The 16,720-nt window shown below is 42.2% G+C and overlaps 1 long non-coding RNA gene across 1 annotated transcript; it reads left to right on the top strand.

The window, feature by feature from the left end:
* The first annotated feature begins 10,567 nt into the window (after nucleotides 1-10,567).
* Nucleotides 10,568-15,618, top strand: LOC140648892 (uncharacterized). The gene is made up of 6 exons (XR_012041374.1): nucleotides 10,568-11,823; nucleotides 12,210-12,350; nucleotides 12,555-12,793; nucleotides 13,698-13,813; nucleotides 14,090-14,197; nucleotides 14,833-15,618. It is a non-coding gene; the product is annotated as an uncharacterized lncRNA (long non-coding RNA).
* The last annotated feature ends 1,102 nt before the right edge of the window (nucleotides 15,619-16,720 follow it).

The raw sequence follows: 16,720 nt of genomic DNA, 5'->3' as shown, positions 1-16,720 counted from the left end.
AAGCTGTAGGAGGAGAACTTGGGATGCCCTTCACAACTCTGAACTGAAGCGTGAAGAACACTACAGTGGTAAGAAAAGTAAACTGGGAAATACTTAAACGTATTGAATATTTTTCTCAGATCTGTGGGTATCTTTGGGCTAGCTAAAGAGTAAAAAAAAAAAAAAAGTTATTTTTCAGAACCCTAATAAATCCTGTATTTCTGATTTTGCTTCATCTACTGCATACACACCTAAAAAGGTGAATTGCAAATCTATAATGCTTTCAAAATGGGGACACCTGGAGAGGATGTGCTTAGGCTACTTGGTAGCCTCAGGTTCACTGTTGGTCCTGAGACAGAAGGTCTAATCCAGCTAGCCCAGAGCCTATTTGCACTGGAGATGTGAAAGAATATCTGATCTGGCATGTTAGGAGTAGGAATTTGTTCAGGGAAACATCTTGGGGCAAACGGCTGTAAGAGCATGAGCAGGACTTTTGCTGATACTTGTGCTCTAGAGAGTGCTTCGGGTGAGCCTTTGCTATTCAAGAAAATGGTAATAAATTCTGCATAGCGCTCTAAAGCGGAGACCAGCAAAAATCTACACGGCAGAAGCAAGCGCCTTCAGGAGAATCGTGCTGCCAATTGCAGGAAGGGAGGTTTTGTTCCCAGAGTTGCATGGCTTTGCTAAGCCTGACCTACTCTTGTTCTGAGATGACAACTTTAAGCATAAGAAATGCCCCGGGTGACATTGCTCATTTATAAAATTCCCTTTTGTTGGATCAAATTTAACGTGGTCTCCTATTTCGAATTATCTCTTTGATTAGCTGCAAAGTTTTGATGTCTGCAGGAGGAGAACAATTGCATCAGTGTGCACTGTCAGCCGGGACTTGCGGCTGCTGGGGAGTTGCTAGGATACCTCTCTAAAAGGTACGATTCACTTGATTAACCGCCAACCCGGTTTGCATGGGAAATATTTTTCCTATCTTTGTTTTGTGCTGGTATCAACTGTGCATCAGATGTGCATGTGTGTTTAGAGCAAGCTACAGGTTGATTGTCATGTGTGTCTTCTGCCTGCTTTTGATATGCAAAAAACCTCTGCTCAATAGCAAAGAATCCAGAGCAATTATAGTAGCAATTCCAGTAATCTGTAAAATGAGCATTGCTTTCAGAGGGGAACATCAACCATAGAGAACCAAGGGAAAGTTTGACTTTGGATATGCATTTCTGGCGTGTAGCTAAGGCTTCACTTTCTATCTGTGAAGATGCAAGGGAATTTTTCATCTCCTATGTGTTATTTTCTTTCCCTGCTCTGAGCAGGGGGTTGGACCAGATGACCCACCAAGGTCCCAACCGAAGCTATTCTATGATTCTGTCATCCTTGTCATGTCCCACTGGCATTAATGCTCCCTTCCAGCGGAAATCCTTTGCACAGAGCTCCTTCATGCTACTTGCACAAAGTTGTCTCAGACACCTCCTGTGTGTCCATCTGTTCTTGAATATGACAGCATTGTATTCAGGACACAAATCTTCACTCAGATCTCTCTCTCCACAATAGCTGCTTCGTGCGTGCACATCCTTCCAATACCCTTTTTTCTCCATCCTCCTGTTTCCTGAAACATTTTGTTCAAATTTTGTCTTCAGGACCTTTTGCTGTCATTTCTGTGAATCTTCCCTTGTCCCACAACCCTCTTTCTTCTCTTTCCCTCTAGCTTTCATAAACTCCTCTTACTGCTTCCACTGTGTCTTTCCTCTTGATGGACCATCATTCATTCATTCTGTCTGAACAGTCTTCTGCTTTTCATCACCTAAGGACCACAGTTATCTTCTCCCTAAGTTCCCTTTAGCTCCTTTCCTCTCCTCTCCCAGTTTCTTTCCTCACTCTGGAGCTCCTTACCAGCCATATTGTGCTATGTTTCTTCTCACCTTTGGGTGGAAGTAATGTTGCAAGAGGGTAGGAAAGGCCTCGCAGGAAGGGGAGGTGATCTTATTTTGAAACTGATTTTGCTTGTACTCACCCACCCACATATGAGCACTAAGATGCGTGTACTTAAGAGGTCTGTTCAGTGACCTGGCAGCAAGACACTTGTACCCAGTTGGCCTGGTCAAGAGTCCTTATGGTGACCCAGAGAACAAGGCTTGCCTGCTCTGAAGTCCTCCTCACGTCTCCTGGTCACTGCTTTGGCTAGAGAGGGTGGCTGGCTTGGGAAGTGCCCTTTGTGCCCTTTAGGAGCTGCCCATGATTTTTGTATCCATCCTGTCCCACCTCTGCGAGTCATTAGGATTTCCTCACTGTCCTTTCTCACCACCTCTGAGCTGCCAAGGGCTCCAGCCTGTTCTTTATCTTCCCATCATTGCCCCTCAATGGCTTAAGTCTTTATTTTAGTCTGGATATAGGCCACCCCTTCTATTCCAAGTAACCTGAAAAGCTGCACGGTTGCTGTGCTAGGATCTTGATGACCTGCTAATCTGGGTGCCTCTTACAGCCCTTCTGCCAATCCTCCTGCTGCTCCCACATCCCAGACCTTTCCAGTCATTCTCCCTTTATACCAGTCGTCTTGTTTCTATTGCTGTTCTCTACGCTACAGTGTATTGGGAGTGTGTGGGACTCAGGCTATGTGCTGCTGTGTTTTGCAAAGCTTCTAACGAGCTGTTAGCTTCACAGTTTGCTGCTTAATAATTCTCATGGTAGCAAGGATGGATAACCCAGGTGCTGTAATTCACTAGAGATCAGTTAATTACTAGTACTCAGCATGAAGAAATCATGTTTGGATTGGCAAAGGGCACAAACTGAACTCCCATACCTGACCTTCCTCTTGCTGTAAAGCTAACTCTGGCTTTGAATTTTCAGTCGAAACAAGCACAAAACTAAACCTTAAACTGCCTGTGTGAACCAAGCACCCAAGCCCTGGGGAATCATTCTTATTTAACTAGGAAGCATTCATTTGCTTGGTGCGTGGTTTTCCTTGTCTCATAACCCATCATATAGAATAACAGCAACAGCATTCCGGTTTCAGAGACATTTTTGTCTCAACGTGCTCTCTAAACCTATTGGCCTCATGCCACCTTTGTGGAAACGCTGAGGAAATGAGAGGTACAAAAGGCCTTCTCTAAGTCACGCAGGTCGGCGATGGAAGTTAGACTAGAAATTCCCACATTCTCACACATTATAAGGCACTGCCCCTATTTTCGTGTGTGTATAGACATCCTCTATCCAAATCTCAGGTATTCTAATGAAAAAGGCATTCAACCAATCTTCAGTCCTGGAATGAGCTGCAGTGTGTAATTTCTTCTATTGAAGAAATGCATAAATCTAGGATGAAAATGTTCCCAAGAATATTCTAATGTCTTCTAAAAATCACATCTCTCTGATTTTGTTTTTTTGTTTCTAGTGAATACACCACATATGCTGGCACATGGATGTAACTTTTGTAAGCAAAGGATGTAACTTTGCTTTAACTGATAAATCATAGTATCATCATGATACTATATGCAATCCAGACAAAGAAGCACAGTTAAAGCATGAGCAACATTTACAACATTCACTAGAAATATTTAATTCTAAGCAATATTAATATTTTTGTGTTCTTCTCAGTTATAAATTACACTCTGAGAACTAGAGTTCCTCCACAACCTAATCAAGTAAATCCTCATTTTAATGAGTGGCAATCACAAAACCTGGGAATAATTGTACTTACTTTCTGAGCAGCAAAGCATTGCAGTGCCTGTTGAATTCAAAGCAAGATTAGTCTTCCTGGGCAGCAGACTGTTGTCCTGAAATAATGTATACCCATGTATAAGATCTGCACATCAGTACATTGGAGATCAATAGCTCTTTTCCTGATTTGGCCAAATGATGTTCTTTGGCTGGTACAATCAGCCAGAGCTCAACTGGAAGTTTGAAACAAAGCATGTGTTATTGTTCAAGGTACTTCATAATTCTTGCAAGAGAATATGTTGAATTTTATAAGTGAACTGCAGAGTAATTGCAGACTCCTGTTGGCTAAGGCTGAGACAAAACTGCTTACAGAGCTCTAGTTCCTCTCCGGTGCTTGTTTATTCACACACTTCATTCCTGAGTAGCTCTTGTAATTGCTCTCTATGTACCTGCTGCTGTTTTGTGTTATTTAGCTCAGGATAAAAGTTTTATGCAATATATCATGGCCTACTTTCACTTGTGCCTACTGTCCCGCTAGTTCGATGTAGCTTTCTTTTCTGAGCCATGATCTGAGGTCTTGCTCCCAACAACATTTACATATGTTTTGGGACAAGGATGCCTTCTTACCCTAGACAATAAATGTTTGGAAAAAACCTGAACTTTGCGCAGGCTGTCTTTCCCAAATTCAGAAGGGATATTAAGGACTCCATATTTCGTCAACTTATTGATTATTTAAATTATTGCTCAGAAATAGTTCATGCATCATTCAGTGGCTACATGGGCAGCAGGTACAACAGCTGTCAAGAGCTCCTGTGTATCACATGAGTTCCCTTTAGAGGGCACCATTGACTTCCTTGAAGTCTACATAAATGTCTGTACTTGCTGTTAATGAGGCTTGTTATCCACATCTGGACACCTGAGGTCCATTTGAGTATTTTTTGCTCTAAATATTTGGGATGCTGTGGGCTAGTGCACATTATTTACTGTACACAAATATTTGACATAAAATACACCTTTCAAGAGACTTCTCAGGCCTTGGCTATGATGATTTTCTTAGTCACCAAGCAAAATGCTGGAAGGAACATACACTCCAGGATGCTGAACTGTGTCTTCTAATAAAGGGTTTAAGAGGACTGGAAGGCTCAGCTTCAAGCCATAGAGGCCAGCATACAAGTCAGCCTTCACTTCCACTGTGTGGTCTCAGAGATGCAGGTTCTCCCACCCTGTGTGACTAGTCACTGGATCTACAGAGATATTATGGTTTCTCCTTCCCTATGACTTTACCTGTTTTCCAGCAGAAGTGGTGTTTCTGCAGCCATGTGTATCACTCCATCTCTCTCTCTCTCTCTCTTACTCTCACTTTCTTTTTTTGTATGCTGTACCCAAGCTGGGCAGGATGCGGCTGTGTGGTCATCTTGCTTGATAAAGTGATGCCAAAAGGGTACAGCTTTACAAGGTTGATGGGTGACATGAGTTACTTTCTAGAATGAAGAAAGTTGCTTTTAGATTTCTTAATCTATTTTTCTGCTTCTTATTTTTTAATGAAGAAGCACAGAGATCAGGGAAGTATAGAAAGTGCCTAATAGTCTCCTAGCTTGAGGCAGTGCACAGTTCAAGGGAAGTCCACAGTGATGTAAGCAGGATAATTGTGTAAATAAATGTCTGCTCCACAACAAAAAATGAGCTTAATTTTAGAATTGAACCCTCAAAAGGATGTATCTCATTTGTCCAGGTAATTATTGTAATTTCATGGAGATGAAGGAACATCCAACAAAATGGTCATTCAGATGCTTACCTTCTCTCTCACTCCTTCTTATGATTGCTTATACACTCTTCTGTGCAATTGCATCAACATGGTCCTGATAATGTGGATTTATATTTTATACTTCTGCAGTTAATTAACTGCAGAGCTGCAGCAAGCCCATCTCTAACATTGCCGATGACTGGGGACTGTTCAGCGCATTTGCAGCCTCTGAACCAAATCTTTGATCATGCTCATAACGTTGTCTTCTTCATTGGCTTAAAAGGTACCTATAGCCTACGGCGGGAGCAGGCTGACTGACACAGGCAGAGTGTGAGGACTGGAAGGAAGAAGAAAAGCTCAGATGAGGGTGGAAAAGCCATCCTTTGATGGCTTGCAAAGGGTTTTTGCAAACACTATGAAGCACTCATAGGGCAGCAGCAATAGCTGGAAGGCAGCCCAGCAGACGTCCCTAGGTATGTAATCCTATGAATCTCACCAACCCATCACTTACCGCTTCTTCCATCCCTGCCACAGGTGATTTTCATAACACCCAGCAGATTAAACCTCCTGGATGGACCTGATATTCAGGAAACTCGACATAAACTTATCTTGTGTTAGTAGGTCTCACTGTTATGCCTCAATCCCCAAAAGCTTTGCAACCTCACTCTTGCAATACATTGAAAACATGTAATCTCTTCTAGGATGTTATAAAATGCCTTTTTTTTTCCTAGTTAAATCAGCAGAACCAAGTTGGAAGAAAATTTAGTTCTACCAACTTCTAGTTTATTTGGGTAGTCCTCTATGGCAGGCATGTTTACATCTCTGTGATCCTAAACCTCAGGGAACTGCATTTCATTTTAGGGCTGCTGAGTCTCTGCAAATCCCATGGGATTTTTAGCTTTGATTTTAAAAAAAGAGGGTGTGTTTTTCCTATGGTTGTGGAGAAAACCTTGAAAGATAGAAGCTAGAGTCCTCAAAGAAAAAGAAAGTACATCTAAGACATAAAAATACATGATAAAATAATAAAAGTTCCAAATGCATATTTCATCTTGCACTTTTTGTTTTTTAATATCTTCATTTTCATGACAGAATGCGACAATTCATGATTTTGGATTTCCTCGGAAAAACGGTTCTTCAAGTCTCCATTAAGATGACCATGAGTTTCAGGCTGGTTTGTGCTATTACACTGAATGCTGTATTCTTCCTAAATAAGAGAGGAATGATCCAATTAAATCCAATCCAATTAAATAAGTATATATTATCAGTGTCTCCACCTTACAGGAGGAGAACGAGTATACAGAACCTGACTCTTCCAGTGCTGAGAACGTCTGGCTCCCAGGTACCTTAAGGGACTCAGTAACTATACCTGCTTGGTCCAGTTTCAAACTTGGAGTGCTGTGGTTTAATTTCAGTTCATATGGGAGCGAGTGGGGCCAGTGACAATCTCTCTGTAATCACAAGTTCTTTGTACCTTTGTTCCTCCCTCTTCTAAAAGGTGAGAACAGTAATGTGTCTCAGAGGGGTACTAGTTAACTTACAAGTATTTGTAACCCTTTCTGAGATCTTCTTCCTCTTGTGGTTCAAGGGTCTGAGACACCTCAGAGCTGAGATAATTCCAGTGAAATACAACCCAAATTTGAAGGAAATCAGTTACCTGTTGATCTAAGATGTTTTCACCTCCTCTGTTTCAAAACCATTTATAAAACACTTCGCTCTTAAACCAAGTTCAAGAGCACTCAGGCACCTGATCTGCAGGGAAAGCAGTGGACAGTAGGTCCTGAAATACTTCTGAGCATCCAGGCCACAAGTCTGGAGTACCTCCGAGTGCGATGAGCCTGGCAGGCTGCAGCAGTGTATGGGTGGACCAGGGATGCTGTATGTGGTATCTCGAGTTTGTCTCACTAGCTTGCTGCTCGTAATGATTCTTCATGAGATGAGCGGGCTCCCAGCTGTCAAAAAGTAAAACTAGCAAAGGACAAGGTGGTCACAGACACAAACTAAACCTAAGCCTGGAGTCTGTTCTTGTGCTGACTCACTGCTCATGGCATAAGACATCTTCCCCTTTCAGTGCAGCTCCCTGCTGCAGGCTCAGCTATAGCGTAAAAAAGGGAAAGCACTTAGGACCCCAGATACCTCGTAGGCTCCAAATTCACCTTTCTACTGCAAAGCAGCATAGACAGTTCTAGTCCTGAAGAGAGGTCACATCACAGTTGTGAGAGAGGCTTTCAGCAGCAGAGGAGGTTACTTCTCTTCTTACAAGTACACTTGGCTCTCCTCTTTCTGGAGGCTTGTACCAAATACAGCAGCACTTCACCTGCTTCAGCCTAAGAGAGGTTTTCTCCAAAAGGCGTGCGCTCCTGATCTTCCTCTTTTGAAGACCAGTTCCTGTCAATTCTGCCACTGGATGGTCTGCAGTCATTGATGCAAAATTATGAAATTGTTCCTCTGTCACTATGTCCATAATGGGTTCTGCTTGAATTTTTAAGCTAGACTTGCCTTTCCAAAACGCTGTCAGTTTCCTCCCTGGAAAGTCAGAATTCAACTATATTTTCTTTATTTAAAGGGAGACTGTAGTTAATACAGCAATAGACTTGCATCTTATGTCAAAGACAATTTAATCCTTGTACTCTGAATGTTGAACCACAACTGCTCTGTTGGTCAGAAGCTCTCAGTGAAGAGACAGCAGCCAGTTGATGAGATTCTTCAGCATGGGGAAGAATAAAAACGTCTGGGATGGAGCGGGGGTACCACAGGAGTTATAAAACAATCAATGACGTGATGGGTGCTGACAGCATTACCAGAACTGAGACAATGACGTTAAAGCAACATATTTAAATCAAATGAAAGGAAGTGCTTTTTTTGTGCAATGCTTAATTAAATTCTAGAATTGTTGCTAAAGGATGTTGGGTAAGCCAGAGGTATAAATGTAGTTATAGCAGGACTAAATATATCCAAGGAGGATTGGTCCATGCGAGTTATCAGAAAGGCCCTCAAATGTAAAATGTTTGGCATGAGGTGCCATAGGAAAGATCATACCGTGGACACAAAGCTCATCCTGTTCCTCATAGCCTTTTCTGAAGGGTTTGGACAGTGATCAATCCTGGCTACTGCTCTCAGTCACTGCTGTCACTATGGTACTCGGTTTCAGCTCATGTTAGCACTTGTTTGGCTGGGCTCAGTACCAGGGCTTGCTGGGGTTTTTTGCATGCCCATAGTTTGTGTGGAGCCACCGGTGCGATTTTTTTTTTTAATATACATAATGTAAAATAATCTAATTTCTGAAAACTCAAGCTGACTTCTCATTTTCCTCTACACTACCAGTAAGATCCTGTGTACCTGATATATGGTTTCTTCCCCTCCCCCTGTTTCCAATGGCACGCCATCCATCAAACCCCCTGGTTGCTCAGACCACTAGCTATCCCAGTGATTGTCAAAGTGATGGTCAAGAGATTTCTGTTGCAGCCACCCCCAGTTACTCGGAAAGATTTAGCTATCGCCTGAATGGAAACATTGGACAATATTCTGTACACTGTTCTGAGGGTTCAACTTCCTTCAGACATTGTTGTATTGTTAGGGTGACTTCTGACTTTTATAATGGAAAATGAATGGCTGGTTGGTATGGCTGTGCCTTCAGGAATTCCATTGCTTTAAAGCAGTGCCAGTGTCGTATCTTTTTTTAATCTTTTCAAGCCTTCCGTTTCTCTCTCTTTCTCATTATAGATGTTCTCCAATTCACCTCGATCCTGACACCGTGCCCCACTGCAGCCATGCAAACGCCATAGCACTCCAACCTCCTAACTGCTTTCACTTTTTTCCAAAGATTTTATTTTTATTCCATTTTATGACCTTCATATAACTTTCCTACAAAGTTCGGATGCACCCACTTCTAGCCCATGGCCTCTATGTCAGTGTAACAGCAGAGAAGCAGAAGGGACCTCTTCATCATGAAACCCAGTCCTGCACTCAGACAGGAAAACATGTCATACAATCCTTGACTTAAGCTGATTTAGCTCAGTCTTAACATAAGTTGGCTTTTGTGCCCCATGCTTCCTTCTAGAAAGCTATTCTCACTGCTTTAGTGACAAGAAAGCCTCTGATTTTCAAAGTTACCCCGATGGTACTTTTCTGGTTCTCCACTGGCTCTAAGGTGTTTCTGAAAGGAGCTTTGGTTTGTGATGCTTTGTTGCTTTGGTTTGTGATGCTAAACAAGTCAGGCTCCCCTTATTTCCTCTGGAAACATAGGCTCTGTAGCCCCTTTACTGTCCTTATACCCTCCAAGTTTGTATGGAGCCCTCTCCTTGGGAGCTTGTCAGGCAGAGGTAAATTGGTGCAGGTGTCTGCTAGAATCATTATTAGATATTAAGTTGAAAATGATACATGGATGTCAGCAGCTTCAAAGCTAAGGGAGCTAGGACCCAGGCATATGAGCTGTGCCTCATCTCTTAATAATTAATAATTATTATTTATTATTGATTATAGTAGTTTGCTCAAAACACTAATGAAAATGTGGCTGCAGCTCCGAAAAGCTGATAGCTCGATTAGGAGCTATATTAAAATTTTATGCCAGTTACTCAAATATATCATAATGAAATTTGTCATCCAATGTATTGCTGATAACTGATGGGACCTATAGATAAAAGTATACATCCAACATACAGCCACAGTCCCTGATATTTTTCAGCTTCACAGGCTAACTGCCTTTCACGCTGAGCTAACATGAGGACAAAGGACTGATATGATGAGGGACGATTTCCCATTGTTTCTGTTGAGGCCAGAAATGTTATTTTTCAAGTAACCTATGTTAAATACAGAGCTCATAGAAGTCCCTGCCCTTACTTAAGTGTGCCATCCCTTACGCATTTAAAGACCATGTTAATCCTTTAAGCCATCACCTTGCACTGAAGCTTCATGATTAGCTCACCATCTACTGTGACTCCTCAACTTCTTTTCTTTTCCTCAGGCGTAATCTCTGCTCCCATAAGCACAAATGTTCTTTTTCCAAGTATGTATCTATTTGGCTTCACTGTAAATGAATTCTGTTTGCTTGTTTGTGCTCAGTTTATTGCATCTGCTGGAGGGAAGACCAGTCCTTTTTGTTAACAATCCTCCCATTTTTGCTTCATGTGGAAACTTTATCAGCAGTATTATATTTCCTTCCAGTTCACTGATAAAAGTTAAATAATGTGAAGAGACATGGCAACACACTAAAAATGCGCTTCCTTAGTGAGGATTCCCTAGGTATGCTTATGTTTGAGATTGGTCAGTTAACTGTTTTTATCATCCACTGTTTTAGTGATGACTCAGCAGAAATATAATCTATAATAATTGAAATTTCCTGTATATACGTATATTTCATATATTGGATTGGCATTTATGCATTTATCAACCAAACCTGTGACATGACCAAAAAGGCATTCCAAAGGCATGAGTTGCTTTGGAAAAAATCTGTTTTTCTTATTTTCTTATTGATACTGATTGTATGTCTCTGCTTCCATTTGTTTAATAATGAAGTCCTGTATCTGCTCTTTTGTTATATTTACTAGAGCTGATATTAGGTTGACAGAAGAATGATTAATTTTGTAATCCTTTTAATGCCTTTTACATTCTTGTACGTAGCTACGTTTTTGTTTCTTCCAGCTTCTCTTATTAAACACACTTTCAAATGCCAAAAAATGTATGTCAAAAGATAGTTGCCGTTAGCATAAACCAGAGTATTGCCTTCTTCTCAGTTTGTGACAGGATGAGACTACCAAAGTGTTTTTCTGTAATCAGACACAAAAATGTGAGAGGAGTCTCCAGAACAGAGAGAGTGATATATATTTGTATACTGAGTCCATCTATTTCCAGGGAGCATCCTTTAGTGATGAGAGAATTAATTCCCTTTGCTTCTCTTCATCTTGTGGGTATGGTCACTGCTGCTCTGCTTTCACACTGATGCTTCTCCACCTTGACATGCTCTTCTTTCTTCATTAATTTTAGGTGACTGCTGCTCTTGTCTCTGTTTTCGGCATCCTTTGTTGCTATTTACAGAGTAGGAAGGTCGGTTTGCTCTCTTGAGACTTACTTTGTTAATCCTGGCAAGACCTCATTTGTTTATCTGAGAAAACAGTTGGGATCTCATTACTTTTCTCATCAACCCATAGTGAGGTTTTCCTTTCACATATAAATGTCTCAGACACCTGTTAAGACTGGAGCTAGAGATGAGTAGGAAACAGTTTCCCCTTGCTGCAAAATTATTTCAGATTTCAAAAGCTCTCTTATCATACTCTGGGACAAACCCAAGACTTTTCCAGGTATTTTATCTTCACACACAGGGCGAGAGAGCTGGAGGTGGTTGAGCATATGGGACATGCATTGAGACTCTACAGCCCCCATCCAGGATGGAAATTTGGTCAGTCCTCTGCAATGCCCACGTGGCAGCTCTATGGAGAAGGAGCAGGAGACAGGTACAGATTAAGAAACCTGAATTTAGGTATCTGGCTGTAGGTTATAAAAGCACATCAGATGTCTGAGCTTCTTCAGTTGATGAGTATCAGTGGAGCCAGTTCAACTCACTCTGAAGTAGGCTCCTCATGCCAAGTCAGCTGAACTGTGTTATCAGGTGCTTGATACAGTCACCTACATACGGGGCTTTGAAATGCCATATGTTGCCTGCCTGGCTGCCCAGCTTTACAAGGGTGCACATCTCTCTTACCTCCTGTGTCATGTCTACTAGCCCTTTGTAACCCTTGCATTAAATAAACAGCCCCAAATGGCATTGGGCTGGGACTTTGACCTGAATTCATTACCTCCCAAGTCAAGTAAAGAACAGGTTTCTTTCTCTGGTTGCTAGATACGTCATTTATACAATGTGGAACAGCCTGGACAGCTGAGGAGAATTTGTTAGAGAGTGGCAGAAGAAGGATCAGAGTGAGCAACTCCTGCATCCCAGAAGCTGTTCAATATTGCCAGCGGAGGCATTGCTGATATTTTGGTAAGAGCTTAATGACAAAATTGTTATTAAAACTAGAATATTTCTGAAAAACAAACCACCAAATCTTTGGTAGCTGACACCTTCCAACAAAACCCATGGAACATTAATGACCCAAAATTCATAGCCCTAATGTTCTTAACACACTTGGAGCACAGTTCATGCTCAGAGCAGTGCTGAGAGTCTTGTTTCCTTGTTTCCTTTCAGCCACCCAGCTGTTTTCACGGCACATGAGGTTGATGAGTTGGGCTTACATTTATCCACCTCCCTGGGCTGCAGCTCTCCCTTTGGGGGAATTGCTGAGCCACGTCCCTTCCTGACTCTTGCCCCTGCAGCTGGCCCAGAGGCAGGGAGGTCTGAGCTCTACCACAGAGGTGTCCCACCGGGCAGGCAGCACTTAACCTCTCCAAGGAAAGAGCACGTACAGCCAGTGGAGCATAAATGAGGTGAGTCTGCCGCGGCACACAGGCATGCTGCCAAGGGGCTAAGGAAGACTCCCTTTGAAAGATGGCGTTGAACTGCTCACCCCGCGGCGCTTACAGACCCTTTGCAGAGGCCATCTGAAGCCTCTCTGTTTTCTGTCTCCACTTTACTACTTAAGATGGAGTTTTGGAGACAAGTCTGTACTTCCAAAATCCCGCTTTATGTATTATCATCCTTAGAACTGGTGGCTTTTTTTTCTGGCTTAATTCCACTATGAAATAAACAAAACCACTTCTCCTGACATCACTTCTTACCCAAGCCTTTTTTTTAATGGGCGAGGAGGGAATGCAAACCCTTTGTTTGGATTGACAGAGTGGTCAAGTGATCTCAGATTTCCTCCGTGGCAATGTCCTAACTTAGCTGTTGTGATTCTCTATTAATTAAGCAATGATTTCTGTGTGATTCCTCAAGTTCAGCATGATTCTTCATCCCCTATTGAAACTACTCTGCTTTTGAGGTTCCTGTGTCCAAAATGGCCTTGCTGCTGCCAGTTAGGATACACCTTTTTTCTTTTTTTTTTTTCCTTTTTTTTTTCTGTCCCCTTCCTTGGTGTCTGGGATGACAAGCTTTGGATAAAAATGTCTAAGAAGTTATCAGCCCAAATATACAGCTATTATATATCCACCTACCCCAGTGCAAGTCCTTCCAGTGTTACTACTTGGCTACAGTTCTCTGTTAACCATCAGGACAGCTTCGTTTTCCTGTTTTTGAGTGTTGAATAAACTCATCATCTTCCTACATCCATACCCCAGCAAATCTGGAGTTTCCACTTTCAGAAATACTTCTGAGAGGTCTCAGCTCAGAAAACTGCTTAATTTCTGATCCTATTAACAGGGAACATTTACAGAATTCCACATTTTTTCTGAGGTCCTTCATTCAGGTTCTTCTTCAGTATTGGGGCTTGGAAGATTGTGTGTGCTCCAGGTCACTCAGTGTTCAGAGTAATTGACATCCTTTGGAAATTAGAAATTTAGGAGTCGTTGGTGAGTGTTTCTAACAAAAGTATGAGCATCTTTTTGTGTACATACAGTGCTTGTTAAAATGACTCCAAGGAGGTATTCTCTTTCGGGTTGTGGGTGGCTGACAGCAAGGTACTATGGTTTTGGCAACTGTTTTCTGCACACCTTTTTTTTCTCTCATTTAAGAAGTGTGCTGTCTATATATAGCTTAAGGGCATAGCCTCTGTACTGAAATAAGTTGAATTTTTTCCCACTGTTTTGTTCTTCCCTGACCGCATTCCATATATGCTTTGTCCTAAGGGCAATTACCATCTGGAATGTGCTCTGCTGGCGGAAGCAGTCCATAAAGACAAAGACAAACCACCACCCCTCCAGATCCACCGAGAAAAGGGAGAGTCGGATACTCAGGTCAGGCACAAATACCTGGAAGCTGGTTTAGCAGCTGCAGCACCCAAATGAGACAACTCTCATTGCAGAACAAATACTTCCTTCTACAGAGAGATACCTTCTCCTTCTCCCCCAGCTTCCAGACCTCTTCCTTCCTCCTTCTCCTTCTATTTCTCAAAAACCTTAACATGATTTTCAGGCCATCCTCCTCACCCACTTCTCTTTCTGGGGTGCTCCAAAGGAGCTCCACTCTCTCTTCTTTTCTCTCCATGTGTAGCTGCTGGCTGATCCCATATACAGCAAATATCTCTATGCAGGTGATAGAGCTGGTTTAACTTTCTTCTGGACCTCTTTCCTCTGTTCAATCCAGGCCTGTCTTTCCTGACATTTTGGGTGTCAGGATAATTGGATAATTATCAGGTCCCAGAATGACTGACACAGATCTCAGCCAAGCCTTCTTCTGGCCTCCTTTCTTTGTGGGGGAAGATTGTGCTGGCCACCACATGCTGCCAGCAGTCAGGGCCCTAGAACTGGGGATATGCCTCAAGTCATGCCTCTCATCTTCAGACTCTTCCTGTAACTTGCATAAATATAGATATAGACATGTCAAACATCATATATATCAAATATATTTATTTGTGGCTTATCTCTTCTAGGAGATGCCGTTTCACTGTCCACCACTTATCCAGAACTGCTGCCCAGGCTCACACTGACCCCTGCAGCATCCTTTTATCTGGCCTCAAATTAGCTGTGCCCTAGCAATGCTACTTGGAGGGTGGCTTTTGCATTAATCTTGCCTCCTAGCATCCACTTCGGACCACAGAGGGCCAGTAGTGTCCTTTTGTCCCAGCAAAGCCACCTGATGCGAGTGGAAGGGCTCTCAGACCCTCCACGGCGAAGCCGGGAGAGAAGTCACAAACAGGTGCCAAATGCAACTGCCCTTTGTTCCTGAAGCCATTACATACAACAAGATATCCATCCTCTTCTTACCACTTAAAGAAAATCTTGGTACCAGTTCTGTGTGAGGAAGTGGCGTGGACCAGGCAGGGCTGGGAGATACTCATTGCTCTTCAGGACTGGGGAGGCTGTGGGAGTCTGGGCAGAGGAGCACCACGGGACTGACAGTGCTGTGAGTAACGGGATTGCCTCAGCCTGAGGATTTCCTTGGGGGTCAGCTGAGTGAGGAGGGCTGCTCGGACAGCACTGATTCCTAACAGATGTTGCGAGGGCAGTTGGAACACTTATCGGACAACCCAATTGACTTGTCAGATAGCATTGCCCAGGTTTTGGAAAGGTGAAAATTCAAATTCAGGCTCTTAAGCCAAGCAATGCCACTAACGACCTCAGATCTGTAACAATTAAGGAAGTAATGGCCTTTTTGTTCTGGCTTTGTGCATCATGCAATGAGGTCTTGATCCATGACTACAACTCCTAAGCAATAAAGTAACACAAATAATTAATAATAATAATGAGTTGGGTTTCATTACATGTATTGCACTGCATAAAATCCCCTGTGAGCAGTTACCGCCTGTGAGAATATTTAATGTCTTGCTGCAATTTGAAAACGTAGTGCAAATGACAGTGTAATAAACCGGAGAACTTCATCAACTTCTAATTGAAATTAATGAGAACTGAACTACTGCATTGTGCATAAAAGAAGAGACTTCTTCCCCAGCCTTAAAAGCGGTTGGCTCCAGGGGTGGCATGGCTCAGTTCAAATTATCTTCTTTTTCTACCTCAAACACTGTTTTTATTGCAGAAAACCAGTCTTATTTCAGACAGCCAGCAAATATCACATGGAGTAAAAAGTTAGGCTTTTCTCTCGATTCCTGCAGAAGTGTTTTCCCTATATATGTATCAGATCTGTAAGAAATGATGGCCATCTGTATTTTGGAAGACTAGGAGCTAAAAATACATTCCTTACCTACAAGACCATTTTCTATGATACTACTGCAGAAATCTATGCATAGACCAAATCTTAACAAAAAAGGCTCTGTTTCAAGGTCATTTTATACCTCTGCGACAGAGGTATGAAGGTTAGAAACAGCATCAGGCAAAAGCGCAGTGCACTGAGGCATGCCAGTGTGTTTGTCAAAATGGCTGTGGAAGCCCTTTTCCCATCCCCTGGCAGCAGAAGTGAATAACAGAGATGGTTGGTACTGGTCATTGCATTTTATTACCATGCCATAACACAGGCAAATATGATTCTCCATGCTAACATTTGGCACCAGTACAATTTCACGGACCCCCTAACGATTGCAGTGGGGCACAGCTCAAGCTACTCAGCTCCAGGTAACTGAAGTATTCCTTGTCTTCAGTTACATGTAATATTTACTTTTCTAATAACTTTTTGCTATAAAACCTGCTAAAATAAGAATTAATCTTTTTTTACTTTTTATTTACTAGTTTGCACAGCTTTGCAGAGCTTTAAGAATGTCTAACTTGCTGTAAGCTTTAGCACAGCCAGTTAGATCATTCCACATTACTATACTGCAGCTGTTGGCGTTACATCTTCTGGGTCACTTGTGAAAAGAAGAGTTGTTA

Source organism: Ciconia boyciana, chromosome 3 (genome assembly GCF_034638445.1).
Source record: "Ciconia boyciana chromosome 3, ASM3463844v1, whole genome shotgun sequence".
In the NCBI taxonomy this organism is placed as follows: Eukaryota; Metazoa; Chordata; class Aves; order Ciconiiformes; family Ciconiidae; genus Ciconia; species Ciconia boyciana.
Note: the sequence above shows the minus strand (reverse complement) of the source record. Positions and strands in the feature narration are given on the sequence as shown.